Raw genomic sequence first — 15630 nt, 5'->3', positions numbered from 1 at the left:
GATGATTGATGCAAATATGAGTGACTGCAACTATAAGGATGGTTTAGCTGAATTTTATGAAGTCGTTTCGAACAATTTGAAAGGTCTTCTAGTATTGCATGTCCTTGTGAAAGATGTGGTAATATTAGGTATATGGCTTTTCCAGACGTTAAAATAGACCTAGAAAAGTGGAGATTTAGTCGATCCTATACACGTTGGATTTTTCATGGGGAACCATTAGAGTACGAGAATAGCTTTGAAGAAGATGATGTTGAGGTACACGAAAGGCTAACTGATGATCCTGAGTTTGCCGAGTTTTTTGAGTTGGAAGAGTTGGAAGCAGAGAAGTTGAATGTTGGGTTTATAGATAATGAAGAGAATGATGATGAGTCGAATGCTTTTGAAAATGTAGGTGATGACACTATTAATTGGGATGACCTTAACAACATGTATGAGAAGTTGTGTGAGTCTGAAGCACCTCTGTATCCTGGTTGTAAGTTCACAAAAATGTCGGCTGTGTTGAAGTTGTATAATATCAAGGGGGCAAATGGGGTGAGTGACACGTGTTTCACTAGTTTTTGAGCCTTGATAAAGGAGTTGCTTCCAGATGGTAATGTTCTACCTGTTAAGACATAGGAGGCAAAAAAACTAATAAGAGGAGTGAGTATGAAATATGAGAAAATATATGCATATCCAAATGATTGCATATTGTATCGAAAATTATATCAAAACTTAACCAATTGCCCTAAATGTTTGGAGTGGCGTTATAAGGATAAGGAAGGGATCCCGACGAAGGTGTTGTGGTATTTTCCAGTGATACCAAGATTCATAAGGATTTATGCGAATCCCGATGATTAAAAAATGTTAACTTGGCATGAAACAGGAAGAATAAATGATGGAAAGCTAAGACACCCGGCAGATGGTATGCAATGGAAATCGTTCGACGCTAAGTATCCTGAGTTCGGCAATGAACCTAGAAACTTACGTCTAGTGCTGTCCGCTGATGGAATGAACCTACACGGAAACATGAGTAGCCAACATAGTACTTGACCAGTAGTGTTGGCTATTTATAACTTACCTCCATATGTGTGCATGAAAAGAAAGTATTTGATATTGTCGTTGTTAATTTCCGACCCTAAACAACTTGGAAATGATATAGATGTCTATTTGGAACCTCTTATAGATGATTTGCGAATGTTGTGGGATAGTGGGATAGAAGTATTTGATGCATATAAGAACGAAACTTTCAATTTGAGAGCGATGTTATTGTGTACAATATCTGACTATCCAGCTTATGGCGACCTTTCTGGGCACACAGTTCATGGGAAAGAGGCTTGTCCATTGTGTGGGGAGAATATCGAGTCTAAATACTTGAAGTCTTCTTGTAAGTATGTATATATGGGAAATAGGAGGTTCTTGTATCATGACCATTGTTATCGCAAGATGCAGAAAGCATTCAATGGAAGACAAGAACTTCGTCAACCTCCTAGAATTTTGAGTGGGCATGAAGTTTATCAGAAAGTAAAGCATATTGAGATAGATTATGGGAAGAAGAGCGGCTCTAAATTGTCTACTCGTGGGTATAAGAAAAGATCCATATTTTTTGATAAACTTTCATATTGGCCTGACCTGGAGGTCAGGCATTGCCTCGATTTCATGCACATTGAGAAAAATGTCTGTGATAATATTGTCAATACCCTTCTGAATGTTCCCGGTAAAACAAAGGATAACGCCGCAGCTAGGGAAGATATGAAAATGATGGGTATTAGGCTAGAGTTAGCACCACAGAAGAGAGGTAATTGTATATTTTTACCGCCAACAGCTTATACCCTTTCACGGAATGAGAAAAAAGAGTTCCGTGCATGCTTGAATGGAATTAATGTGCCACATGGTTATTCGTTGAACATCAAAAGCCTAGTGTCGATGCAAGACCTAAAACTCACCGGGTTAATAAGTCACATGATTGTCACACTTTGATGCAACAATTACTACCTGTGGCTATTCGTTCCATTTTACCTGAAAAGGTAAGATATGTTATAACTAGATTCTGTCTCTTCTTCCAGTCCATATGCGAGAAAGTCATCAATCCCGATGATGCGGATTCATTGCAGGTCCTCGTTGTAACCTCACTACAACGAAAACGCGGGATACCGACGGAAAAATTAAGGCCATACTAACGGCTTTTCCATCGGTATTTGCATTTCCTGACGGAAATTACGTCAGGAAACAGAGTCAGCTTATTTCGTCAGTAAAAAACCTGTCCTGACGGAATTTCCGTCGGTATTCAAAAACACTGACGGATCACTGACGGGAAAACCGTCCTTATTTCTAGCTGACAAGTGACGGATAATCCGTCAGTTTTTTGCATTACTGACGGAAATTTCGTCAGTTTTTGAGACACGTGGCAGTTCCTTGTAATTTTTGAAATTACATTAAAAAGATGGACGTGACGGAATTTCCATCAGTTTTTTTGTTTTATTGACGGAAATTCCGTCAGTTTTTGAGACACGTGATCGTTCCTTGTTAATTCTGGAAAAATGAGGAAATACAGGCAGTGACGGAAATTCCGTCGGTATTTTAGAATTACTGACAGAATTACCGTCGGTTATATGAAAAATAAGGACTGGAAACAACAGCCTGCTGCCCAGCCACGATGCGTTTTTTGCATCGTTTCAAATACAGTCACGATGCCTATTTGCATCGTTTCCAATATAACCAAAACCTGCAAAACACATACAATCGTCGACCGCCAAGCGGGAATCCATTTTCACGTCGACCGCTATTGCGGGAATCAATAGACAACAAAAGAGAATTGAACGCAAAATGTTTTACATAAAAAGATAGTCAAATTCGTACATTGTCTTACTAATTAAACACGAAAGAGAATTGTCTTACCATGTTTTTCATACTCCCTACTAGACGACAATACTAACCAAACTAAAGGTTCTAACCTAAAGGCTCTAACCTATAGGCTCAATTAAACTACCACTACCTCCAAACCCGTGATCACCATCCGCAAAGTCATCCCGCCTATGTGGAGTAAATTGTGAACGCGTGTTTGGGGGTTGAGATGCTTGCATATCAGCCCAAGCCTTTTGCATTGCCGCCATTTGTTCAGCCTGTTCACGAACGGTTCTTTCAAGAGCAATTCGAGCGGCTCGCTCATCATTCATTTAGGTGGAAAGCTGTGAAATCATGCTAGGAGCATAAGAGAAAGACCGTCGGCCAACTTTGTTAGTAGGAAGATTATACCATATTTCGGCCCCTTTATCTCCGGTCCCAAACATCCGGTTCTTCTCGTCAAAGGCTCCTACAGCCTTGTAGTACGCCCGAATCTCGTCGGGAGACTGTCCAGGTGGCAATGGTTGACTCATCTCCACATGGAAATCACGCTGAAAAAAGAGACAAAATCGTCAGAAATGATATATATATATATATATATATATATATATATATATATATATATATATATATATATATATATATATATATATATATGAGATCTAATGAGTCCACCTTAAGTCATTGAGTACATAAGTCCCATTTAGAGTCCTTAGATTGTGAGGATGAATGACTAAGATTACACCAAAAAGCAACTTATAACATTATAATAATATGTAGAGTATTTACCTCTCTCCTTAGGTTGATAGACTTATTGTTCAACTTCTGCATGTTTTTTCCTCAATCAGTCATACGCACGTTATTCAACTTCCCTCCACTCTCTCATACAACTCCTCTAATAATTTCAAAAAAACCGTCCTTACTAATTCCTGTCTTTCATCTCACATTTCTTCAATTTTCTTTTCTTCATTTCCTCTTCCTTACCAAATACAACAAATCCATTTTCTTCTCTATATTTTATCCCATTCAACCGCTCGTAGTTCCTATCTTTGTTTCTTTACCTCACTTTGAAGGTAATTCATTGATCATCCTTTATTCTTTTCTTTGTTGTAATTTTTTAAATTTGTAAATTATCCTTGAGTCGTAATTGTTATATTGGGGTTATTTCATTTTTGTATTTTGTTATTTATGAGTTTATGATTTTATTGCATGCTTAAATTTATGTGATTTTTATTATATTTGATTATCCATAAACATTTTGATTCATTAGCATGTTTGAATTTAATTCTAATTGGGTAGTGTAAATATGATAGTCTTTGAATTGCTAATTAAATTGATAATGTAAATCTGAACTGATGGGTAGTGTGAATGTATTTGTTAGGGTTTCAATTGAGCCTGTTTTTGAGGATTGTAAATGTGATGTAATTGGGACTGTGAATGTGAGGACATCCCAAGTGTAAATGTGAACAAAAAAAAGTGTAAATGTGAACAAATAGAAAGTGTAAATGTGAATATAGGAGAAGTGTAAATGTGAACAAATAAAGTGTAAAACTGACTAAATTGGAAGTGTAAATGTGAAGATACTGGAAGTGTAAATGTGGGGGTAGGAGAATTGTAAATGTGAACAAATAAAGGGTAAATCTGACTAAATTGGAAGTGTAAATGTGAAGATACTAAAAGTGTAAATGTGAGGATAGAGTAAGTGTAAATGTGAACACTTAAAGTGTAAATCTGACTAAATTGGAAGTGTAAATGTGAAGATACTGGAAGTGTAAATGTGAGGATAGAGTAAGTGTAAATGTGAACACTTAAAGTGTAAATCTGACTAAATTGGAAGTGTAAATGTGAAGATAATGGAAGTGTAAATGTGAGGGTAGGAGAATTTTAAATGTGAACAAATAAAGGGTAAATGTGAACAAATTGGAAGTGTAAATGTGAAGATACTGGAAGTGTAAATGTGAGGATAGAGTAAGTGTAAATGTGAACACTTAAAGTGTAAATCTGACTAAACTAGAAGTGTAAATGTGAAGATACTGGAAGTGTAAATGTGAGGATAGAAGAAGTGTAAATGTAAATAAAGTGTAAATCTGACTAAATTGGATGTGTAAATGTGAAGATACTGGAAGTGTAAATGTAAATGTGTAGACTGTTATAGGGTGACTGATATTGTGCATTTCTTATGTACTTTTTTTTTTCCTGATTCAGATGCATGGTATCTGATGGAGAACTACCTGAAAACGAAGAACAACCAGAAGTTACCCCTACTGTTTCCATTAAGTGTCGCCCCAACATGCTTCAAAAGCTTATTAGTAAGCTTAACATTGCTCAAGGAGCCGCTCTACAGAGGATTGGATTTGGGGGGCTGCTTCATCTTAAAATCAGAACTTTCCCGCTTTCACATGTTCTTGAATTTCTCGATGCTTTCAGCGATGGTTCTTATGTTTTCAGGGCGTCGGAGTTGAAGGAGTTTATGGTTACTAAGTATGTTGTCTATGACTGTTTCATGTTACCTGTTGGTGAGAGAGAGATGGAAATAGTACCTACTGGACATATGCCTGGTGCTAAAGTTGAAAAATATGTGCGCATAAAACAACTATGGCGCAAAAAGTTCAAAGTGAAATCAAATTCTGATTCTATTCCTTTAGGAGACGTCTTCAATTATATTGAGTCAGAGCAATTCAAAGACGGAGGGGATGAATTCTGCCACCTGTTTGTGCTGCTTAGCATTTCATCATTCCTTGCGCCGACATTGAACAACGGCATTGAAATAAAACTTTTGAAAGTGGTTGAAGATGTGAGTGCCATACCGGAGTATGACTGGTTCTCGTATGTATTAGAATGTTTAGCTAATGCTGCAGCTGAGGCTCGCAGCGTGCAGTCACATCTGCTTGGTTGTATCCCTTTCCTTATGATTACTTATTTTCAGCGGTATGATTACCGTGGTAGGAGTTGCCCAGACGACCTTCCACTTATTCAGCATTGGGATCTGAAGACTTTATCGAAGAGGTTAAAGGATGAGCTGGACGTGGGTCCATTGGGTCGGCTAACTTTGTCCAAGGTGAAGTAACCCCGATGTCAAAACAAGACCCTTGATGAGAAGGACACTGGTAATACGATGTTGGCCATAGCTGGCGCGCCCAAGGCGCCATTGGCAAGCCCTACGCCTCTTCTGATTTCAACGTCGGGTACAACACCCGATAAGAAGTTTATTCAGATTGAACTCCCCCCCGGTGTTGAAGATGATGATGAGTTGAAAGCTAGGGCTGTAGATGTAAGTATTATGTTATGAATGTTTAATTAATGGCCTATTTTTTTTAATATATATATATATATATATATATATATATATATATATATATATATATATATATATATAGAGGTAAGATCTAATGAGTCCCTTACCTCATTTAAGTCCTTAAGTCCCTCTAAGGGCCATTGGATGGACTAAATGAAAGGTTGAGATGAATTTGATTAAAGGCCATTAAAAAGAAAAGGAAAAAATGTGGATGGTTGGATTGAGATGGATGGTTGAGATTGAAAATTACCAAAAACAATTACCATTAATCAAATTTCTATACACTAATTAATTTTTCTTTCTCTCTCTAGCCCCTAATTAATCAGTTTTGAGTTTTAGATTTCAGAAGTGTAAATGTAATGTTGTATGAGTTTTACAAGTGTAAATGTGACGGAAATATAATTTTAACACTTTACAAGTGTAAATGTGATGTTTTACTAGTGTAAATGTAACATTTTAAGAGTGTAAAATTTATTTTTGTGACGGAAATTTTGAATTTATATAATTTTAACACTTTACAAGTGTAAATGTGAAGTTTTACGAGTGTAAATGTAACATTTTAAGAGTGTAAAATTTATTTTTTGTGACGGAAATTTTGGATTTATATAATTTTAACACTTTACAAGTGTAAATGTGAAGTTTTACGAGTGTAAATGTAACATTTTTAGAGTGTAAAATTTATTTTTTGTGACGGAAATTTTGAATTTATATAATTTTAACACTTTACAAGTGTAAATGTGAAGTTTTACGAGTGTAAATGTAACATTTTAAAAGTGTAAATTTGAATTTTTGTGACGGAAATTTTGAATTTATTTAATTTTAACAATTTACAAGTGTAAATGTGAAGTTTTACGAGTGTAAATGTAACATTTTTAGAGTGTAAATTTTTTTTTTTTTGTGACGGAAATTTTGAATTTTTATAATTTTAACACTTTACAAGTGTAAATGTGAAGTTTTACGAGTGTAAATGTAACATTTTAAGAGTGTAAATTTGAATTTTTGTGACGGAAATTTTAAATTTATATAATTTTAACATTTTACAAGTGTAAATGTGATGTTTTACGAGTGTAAATGTAACATTTTAAGAGTGTACATTTGATTTTTTGTGACGGAAATTTTGAATTTATATAATTTTAACATATTACAAGTGTAAATGTGATATTTTCCGAGTGTAAATGTAATATTTTAAGAGTGTAAATTTGATTTTTTTGTGACGGAAATTTTGAATTTATATAATTTTAACATTTTACAAGTGTAAATGTGATGTTTTCCGAGTGTAAATGTTTTATTTTAAGTGTAAATTTGAAGGTTTAAGAGTGTAAATTTGGTCCTTTGAGTGTGACTTTGGTCCTTTATAAGTATAACTTTGGTCCTTTTACGATTAAAACTTTAGTCCGACTCCCAACAAACACCACCAACGCCGTCCTCCACCACCAACTCATATCCACGAAAATATGAGTCCAAATATATATAAATTTAACGAGTGTAAATGTTCAGATATACGAGTGTAAATGTAAATAAATATGAGTGTAAATGTTAAGAAATATGAGTGTAAATGTACACAAATACAAGTGTAAATGTTAAGATTTATGAGTGTAAATGTAAAGAAATATGAGTGTAAATGTGAAGAAAAACCAGTGTAAATGTAAAAAAATCTACTATATATTTATCAGATCTAAAAGTGTAAGTACTAAAACTAAATCTAAAAAAACCGATTTGCAAAAATACGAGTGTAAATGTAAAGTGTAAATGTGAAGAAAAACCGAGTGTAAATGTAAAGAAATACAAGTGTAAATGTAAGTAAATACGAGTGTAAATGTAAAGTGATACGTGTGTAAATGTAAAGAAATATGAGTGTAAATGTAAAGAAATATGGGTGTAACATTAAAAAAAAATATGAGTATCTATTTTATAGATCTAAGAATAAAAGTAGATTTAAAAATTTTTAACTGACCAAACATAAACCATTGAAAATGTAGATCTAAGAATAAAAGACCATTGAAAACGTGTTAACTGACCAAACAAAAACAAAAAACCCAAACCAAAAACCATTGAAAACGCATGTTACCATTGACCACACAAAATCATTGAAAACGATAAAGAAAATGATAAAAAAAAAAAAAAAAAAAAAAAAAAAAAACAAACACTACACATTCACGTGATGTTGAACCCCACCCACCAAACACTTTCTCATTTCCAAAAAATAAAGAAAATGATAAAAAAAAAAAAAAACAAACACTACACATTCCCACGTGAATGTTGAACCAAAACCACCAACTACTTCTTATTTCAAAATCACAGAGAAAAAAAAAAGAGGAAAAGAGGAGGAGAGGCAGTGGTGGCCGTGAGTGGTGAGTGGAGGAGCGGCAGTGGTGGCCTGAGATCCGGTTTAATGGAGGAAGAGAGGCAGATCTGGTGGTGGTGTTATGGTTGTCGGGAGAAGGTGTCGTGAGTTGTGGGTCGTGGGCTTGTCGTGGTGGTTGTCGGTCGCGGGGTTGTCGTGGTGGTTGTCGTGGGGTGGTTGTCGTGGATCTGGAAAGAGGGGGGCTGCAGTTTTTTTTTGGGTGGTGGTGGTGGCGGCGGTGGGTCGGGTTTAGAAATATGAGGTGACGGTTGTTGTGGTAATGTGGGTTGTTGTTGTGGGCTAATATGGTGTCGGGTCGAGGTGTTGTTGTGGGCGGTTGTTAGAGAGGAAGAAGGCGGTGGCTAGTGAGGTGGTGGCGGTCGTAGAGTTGGTTTGGGGTGGAGCAATGACGCCGGAGTGGTAGAGGGGCTGTGTGGTGGGCGTGGGTAGGTGGCGGTGGAGGTGGACGTGGGGTCGGGTAGGTGAGGAAGAGGGGGAAATTTTTTTTGAATTATTTGGTTTTTGAATTTTGTTGGATTTTTGAGAGGATTTGAGATTTTTTTGGTTTTTAGAGAGATGAGGGGGAGGATAATTGTGAGATGAGAGAGAAGTGGGTGGAAAAAGAAGGGTTTTATAGTGAAATTAGGGTTTGATTAGTGAAGGTAGTGAGAGGAAGTGATTAATTAGAATCAATCCCCTCCTTTTAGCCTTAATCCCCCCTTTTTTCCTTTCAATCTCAACCCCTCATCCCATCTTTTCAATGGTCCTAATAAGGACTTATGGACTCAAGGATTGTAGGTGGACTCTCTTGATCCCTCCTCTATATATATATATATATATATATATATATATATATATATATATATATATATATATATATATATTGAGCGAGTATATTTTGTGTATCTGGACTCTTAAATCTTTTTTTGTTACCAACTGTAGGGTGTACACGAGCTGTACTTGAAGATTCAAAGGAACGTTGTGGCCTTCTATTCCTGGTATGCGGATGCAGCTGCAATGATTAAGAATTCAACAACAAGTGCTACTTCTTCAACTGGTCTTGTTTCGTCACAAGCGACGCAAGCTTTTTTTGAAGGTGCAAAGGTGAAGGAATATGTTGAAGAAGTTGGAAATTTAGCTTCCCAAATGAAGAAATCTAATGACAACGCTCCCTCATTGTCACATGTTGGGAAGGTGGCCAAGAAAAAAACAAAGGCAAGCAAGAAAAAAAAGACCAAGGTTCCAAATTTCGAGTTTACGCCTACTGTAGAGCTTGTATCACTTGCAGAAGATTCTGATTTGGGTGATAAAGCAGGTGATGCGGCGATGTCACAGGTAATGGAGACCGCTGATTTCTACAACACCACTGAACTTAACGAAGCCTTTCGACGAGAGGAAGAGGAATGCGGGCTAGATTTAACCGACGACTTGACTTAATTAACGGATCGACAGATTCTAGAGAGAATTTATAGCCCGGATGAAGTTCAAGAAGCTTACACGAAGCCCTCATTGAACGAGGAGCAGGAAAGTTTGGGAGGGGAAGTGCCTGTTACTAGTGGTGCCCCTGAGAAAGCTGAACATGTTATTGAGAAGGGTAATTCAGAAGCAACGAATAAGGTGGATGCGGATGTGGTAGTTCATCAATCAAGATGGTTCATCTTGATTCAACTAAAATTTATTTCGACTGCTGATATTAAGAACGCGCTGCAAGGTTTGACAGATATTGGTGATGGTGAAGGGGTAGAGGGCTGCGCACAGAGAGGTCAGGATGAGTTTGTGCAGGGTATGGATATGGAGCTGGCTTAAGAATAGGGGCTTGTTACTGGTGAAGGGGAAGTGTCTTATTCAAAAGTATCGAACAAGGTGGATGCGGATGTGGTAGTCCCGTCAATTGAATATGGTTCATCTTCATTTCAGTTGAAATTTATAGCGACAACTGATATTGATAACGCGCTGCGAAGGTTGTTAGACAGCGGTGACGGTGAAGTGGCACAGGGTGGTGCACCGAGAGACCAGGACGAGGCTGTGCAGGGCATGGATATGGAGCCGCCTCAAGATCAGGGGCCCTACCGTGGGCCCGAATCATTGGTGGTTGGACTAGTGCCTGGCGAGGCTGTGGATGTTAGCGGTGCACCGAGAGACCAGGGCAAGGCTGTGCAGGGCATGGATATGGAGCTGCCTCAAAATCAGGGGCCCTGCCGTGGGCCCGAATCACTGGTGGTTGGACTAGTGCCTGGCGAGGCTGTGGATGTTAGCGGTGCACCGGGAGTGGAACAACCCGTTGACCGACCCCAATTTAGTGGTACAAAAGTACCGGATGTTGAGCCGGGCGTTGTTTCGACCACATACCGTGAAGATGCATCTCAAGAAGGGTCAGAGAGTGGTAGTGGCATGGTCAACGAGCAAGGTGAACGCCCTACTGCACAACCCGCTTGTCCCGGTTCATTTCAGAATGATGACAAGCCCATGGATGTTGTAGAGGGAGCAGATAAGGTGGTTGTTGAAGCACCCTCCTCCGAGTTTAAGTTGCCGAAATTTTAGTGTTCGTTTATATCTACTGCAGAGCTAGCTGAGGCATTTAAGGGGGTTCCAGGTGAGGAGTTTGGAACGACTGATACGGCAGGCCCTTCTGAACCAACCGTTCCTGCGGCTGGTCGGGAAATTTATGTCCCCCGGAGTAACCTGGATCACCACCCTTTCTTATTTCATTCAACTGAGCCCTTACAGTGCATGGAAGTGGTCCCTGAGAATCTGACTTGCACCATGGATTGTGGGGAACCCATGGCCGAGCAGGGCTTTGTTACTGTAGACCTGCAGCTGAATAAGAAATTATTTAGGAATGTTTTTAAGGAAAGAAAATACGTCCTGGACTACGTATTTAATAAATCAGAAGCTTGGTTGAAAGGGTGAGTCGATTAATTTCTATGTCAAACATATTAATACTTATAAGTTGTCATAATCATGTTCACCTTATATAATTTTTTCTTTTTTTGTAGGGAAGAATTGGCAGTATTTTCAGACTTTTCTTCGTGTTACGGGAAGACATGTTAACCCTTGAACCTGGACAGGAAGTTATGTCTTCTGTAATCGATTGTTGGTGCCTACTAATCAATAAGATGATGTATGACCAAACTGCACCAGTTGCATCCTCTCGTTGTTTCTTCGGGCTTAGTCACATCGTATTTGTCCTATCCCCACTCAATGCAATTTGTATAGTTTCAATTTAATTGTAACGTAAGTGGCTAAATTTAATAGCGCTGCCCTTCGTTTGAACAGTCTTTGTCACACTGGATATTTGGAAAGCCAAGAAGAAAGGAATTGTTCTTGACAAAAAGGACGAAATGGGTCAGGGATGCTTGGATTCAATCCTGTTTGTCTCCATTTCAACTTGGATCTGATATGGTAAGTGTAAATGTGACTTATTGTGAAGTGTAAATGTAATCACACAGAAAGTGTAAATGTCATCACACAGAAAGTGTATATGTGATTTACACAGAAAGTGTAAATGTCATGACATTTAAAGTCTGAATGTGATTAAGAAGAAAGTGTAAATGTCATGACATATGAAGTGTAAACGTGAGACATAGTGAACTGTAAATGTCATGATGTATAGTGTAAATGTGATTATATAGAAAGTGTAAATGTGATTAGATGGAAAGTGTAAATGTCATCACACAGAAAGTGTATATGTGATTATATAGAAAGTGTAAATGTCATGACATAGGGAGTGTAAATGTGTCTCCCTTTTGAACTTGATTCTGATAGGGATAAGTGTAAATACGAAGTGTAAATGTGAGATATTGTGAAGTGTAAATGTCATGACATATAAAGTGTAGATGTGATTAAGAAGAAAGTGTAAATGTCATGACATATGAAGTGTAAATGTGAGACATAGTGAAGTGTAAATGTCATGATGTATAGTGTAAATGTGATTATATAAAAAGTGTAAATGTGATGACATAGGGAGTGTAAAGGTGACTAAATAGGAAGTGTAAATGTCATGACATATAAAGTGTAAATGTGAATATATGGAAAGTGTAAATGTCATGACATAAGGAGTGTAAATGTGACGAATTATTGAAAGTGTAAATGTGAAATTTTACTGAGTGTAACCGTTATGTCTTTGTTGTCACATCCGCCAGGTCTTCATCCCGGTCTTATCTGGCAATAATGATCATTATAGATGTGCATGCATAAACTTCGTATCTGAGCAGATAGAGTATTTGGACAATCGTCGCTACGACGATGATTTTGAGAAGCTTCCATATTTTGGAATTTCGCGTATTGCGGTAATAATTATAAATAGCATACCTTAATTTGTTCTTTAGTGTATATGTATTCTGGAATTGTAAACACTGTTTTTAAATTGACTATTTTTTTTGAAATACCTTTTACAGTGTGATTTAATGGGCGAGTATCTGGAGTCTAAAGGTATTGCCAGAGGTTCAAAGGTCGCCGGGTTTAAATTTGTCAATGTCGAATTTAAATGGCAAGGTAGGGGGTATTCTGCGTATGATTGCGGGGTGTACATGATGATACACATGCTGCTTTTCAATGGGAAGCTTTTTGACTGCGCCTTAGGTGAGATGGACGTTATCAACCTCATTCGGGCTGAAGTGGTGTCGATCCTTATCCTGAGTGACCATAACAAAGTGAGGGAAAGCGTTCGCGCAAGAATAACCCAATTCAGGGAAAAGTATGGTCAAGGTCTGAATTCGGTCTCCAATGCTTTGCGCACGAAGCGGAGTCGGGCGATGAGGAAGAGATTACGTACGAGAACGACCCGTATTGCAGACCCCCTAAACGCGTAGAAGGAAGACATGTGGTCAAACTCGTAGCCATACATACGTGAAAAGCGGCCCGTCGTTATTCAAGCGTCGGTGCGATCTTCGGTAGCCAACCTTTGTCACCGTAAGGAGCCGTCTCCGGGGCGGGGATGGCTTAGGATGCTCAATTGATCGTGGGGTCAGGTACGCGGACTCTTGTTGTCTCGACCTTCTTACGGAACAATCAAACTTTGGTCAGGGGTGTTCGATCACGTCGAAAGCATGCGGTGGACTATTGCTTGTTAGACGACTACAACTTTGAAAATTCGTTAGTATCTCTCAGACTCTTATAACAGGGTCAATTAGTTACGATATTTAATTTGTAACTAATTCTCAATTTGTTACTACTATACGTGTGTTTCATTGCAGCGAATCAATCTCTTGGTACAGTAGGCATGCCGCGCTACGCCGGTCCGACATCATGTCCATGCTTCCTGAGGTTGTAATGTCGCCTGTTGTCATTGAGTCCTGGGCTGTTTTGCTGAACCATTTGGAGTCTGCTGAATACTTACTTCCTATGATGACCTTCTTTGGGATACGTCATATGGTGGTCCCCCCCCCCCGCACAAAGTCTAAAAGTCATACATTATTTTTACTTTTATTATGTAGGCTCACTCACTTCTCTGAACAGGAATGTATCATCCAGCTTTTGGATATACGTGAAGCGGAGCTCACGATCTAATGACATCACCGATCGGTGTATCACATTTGGGATACCTTCATCCAGGACTGTGATAAAACTTTCAACCTGAATGCCGAGTTTATCTTCGTACCTGTCAACATTGGTAGGCACTTTGCATGCGTATGTATAAATTTTGGAGCGCAAACTGTTGATCTCCTTGACTACCAACATCATGCCAACTGGGAGCAGTCTGAAATGTGCAATGTTACTCGCCAAGTGGTAAGTCTGATGCCAATAAATTATTTTCAAAGAGATGAACAATATATGGTTTATTTAATTGTTAGTGCTTTAATGGCAGGCATCAGCTGTAGCAATTATTTGGATGTCAGAACGGACAGGGGGTACGAGATTACTAGCTTTGACCAGCGGCAAATCCCGTTCAGGCGCCAAACACCCCTTCCTAAAATAAAAGAATCAAGGATTTTCTGTATGATGTATATGCTGATGTACGAGGGTCAACCTTTTGAGCATCCAGACTTGGAGAGGAAGAGGAATCGACGGTACTTGGTAGTCGAGTTGGTGGCGACCCTTGTACTAGCTGACATAAATGTCAACAGAGACGTTTTTGAAGCAAAGTTGAATGGGTTTATCGCTGGAAAAGAAGATTTATGGAGCAAGTTACAAAAGAAGCGCAAAATTAAGGCTGTATTATCGAAAAAGTAAACAATTTGTGGACATATTTTTGATTGAAATGTATTTTGTTTGGCAATGTTGAAGTTAGAAAAGAATGTTGACTATTTGTATTTTGGTTGGAAATGTTGACACTAATGTGTGTAATGGTAAATTGCAAGTGTAATCATTACACTAATGAAGTGTAATGGTAAATTACACTAATGAAGTGTAATGGTTGACTATTTTTTGGCAGTTATAATCATAGTTTTTTCAAAGTGTAAATGTGACTAAATTGCAAGTGTAACTGTTAACACACTTAAAGTGTAAATGTTAACACTGAAATTGAAGAATAGTTTCATTCAGATGAAACTATTATTGAAGGTGTAAACTTTATCATACTGAAAGTGTGAATGTAAACACATTGAAATTGAATTTCAGTTTCATTCAGATGGAAGGTAAATGTGAATGAAAGGTAAAGGGTAAATGTGGTGACAAGGGAAGTGTAAATGTTAACACAAGTTACTTGAAAATAAGTGTACTGTTACTTGAAATAACATAAGTAATCCAAAATAAGTTCAAGTAACACAATGTTTGGCTATCTAATAAAACAAAGAGATTTTGGTCTTATGATAGTGTAACTCTAACGTTGGTGTTACTAAAAGTTACACCAACTGCAGTTCAAAGTTACGCTGCCATGAGACCAATTCTTAATCGCTCGCTCCAGTTATAGCACATCAAAGTTTAAAGTTACACACTCAAAATATATAGAGCAATATTTGTCACTGCTCTGGCGTCTATTCTTGTTCTGATTTCAGCTCTTCCTCCTCCTCTCCTTCATCCTCTTCTGGTTCAGACGACCTTTCGCACAATGGCGTGTGTGCTGAGAAGGGGTTAGGGCAGTTACTCTTGTCGTGATTTGTCATTTCTTGTAATTCTTACACTTACGTTTGGGTTTCCTAGCCAACACCATTGCTTTTGTTTTGGCTGACAGCAATCTTTTTCCGATACCCTTGTTTTTCGAATTCTTTTGTGGCAATATCGTCACTACCTC

The sequence above is a fragment of the Silene latifolia genome, chromosome 3 (assembly GCF_048544455.1).
Source record: "Silene latifolia isolate original U9 population chromosome 3, ASM4854445v1, whole genome shotgun sequence".
In the NCBI taxonomy this organism is placed as follows: domain Eukaryota; kingdom Viridiplantae; phylum Streptophyta; class Magnoliopsida; order Caryophyllales; family Caryophyllaceae; genus Silene; species Silene latifolia.
This window is presented reverse-complemented; position numbering follows the sequence as displayed.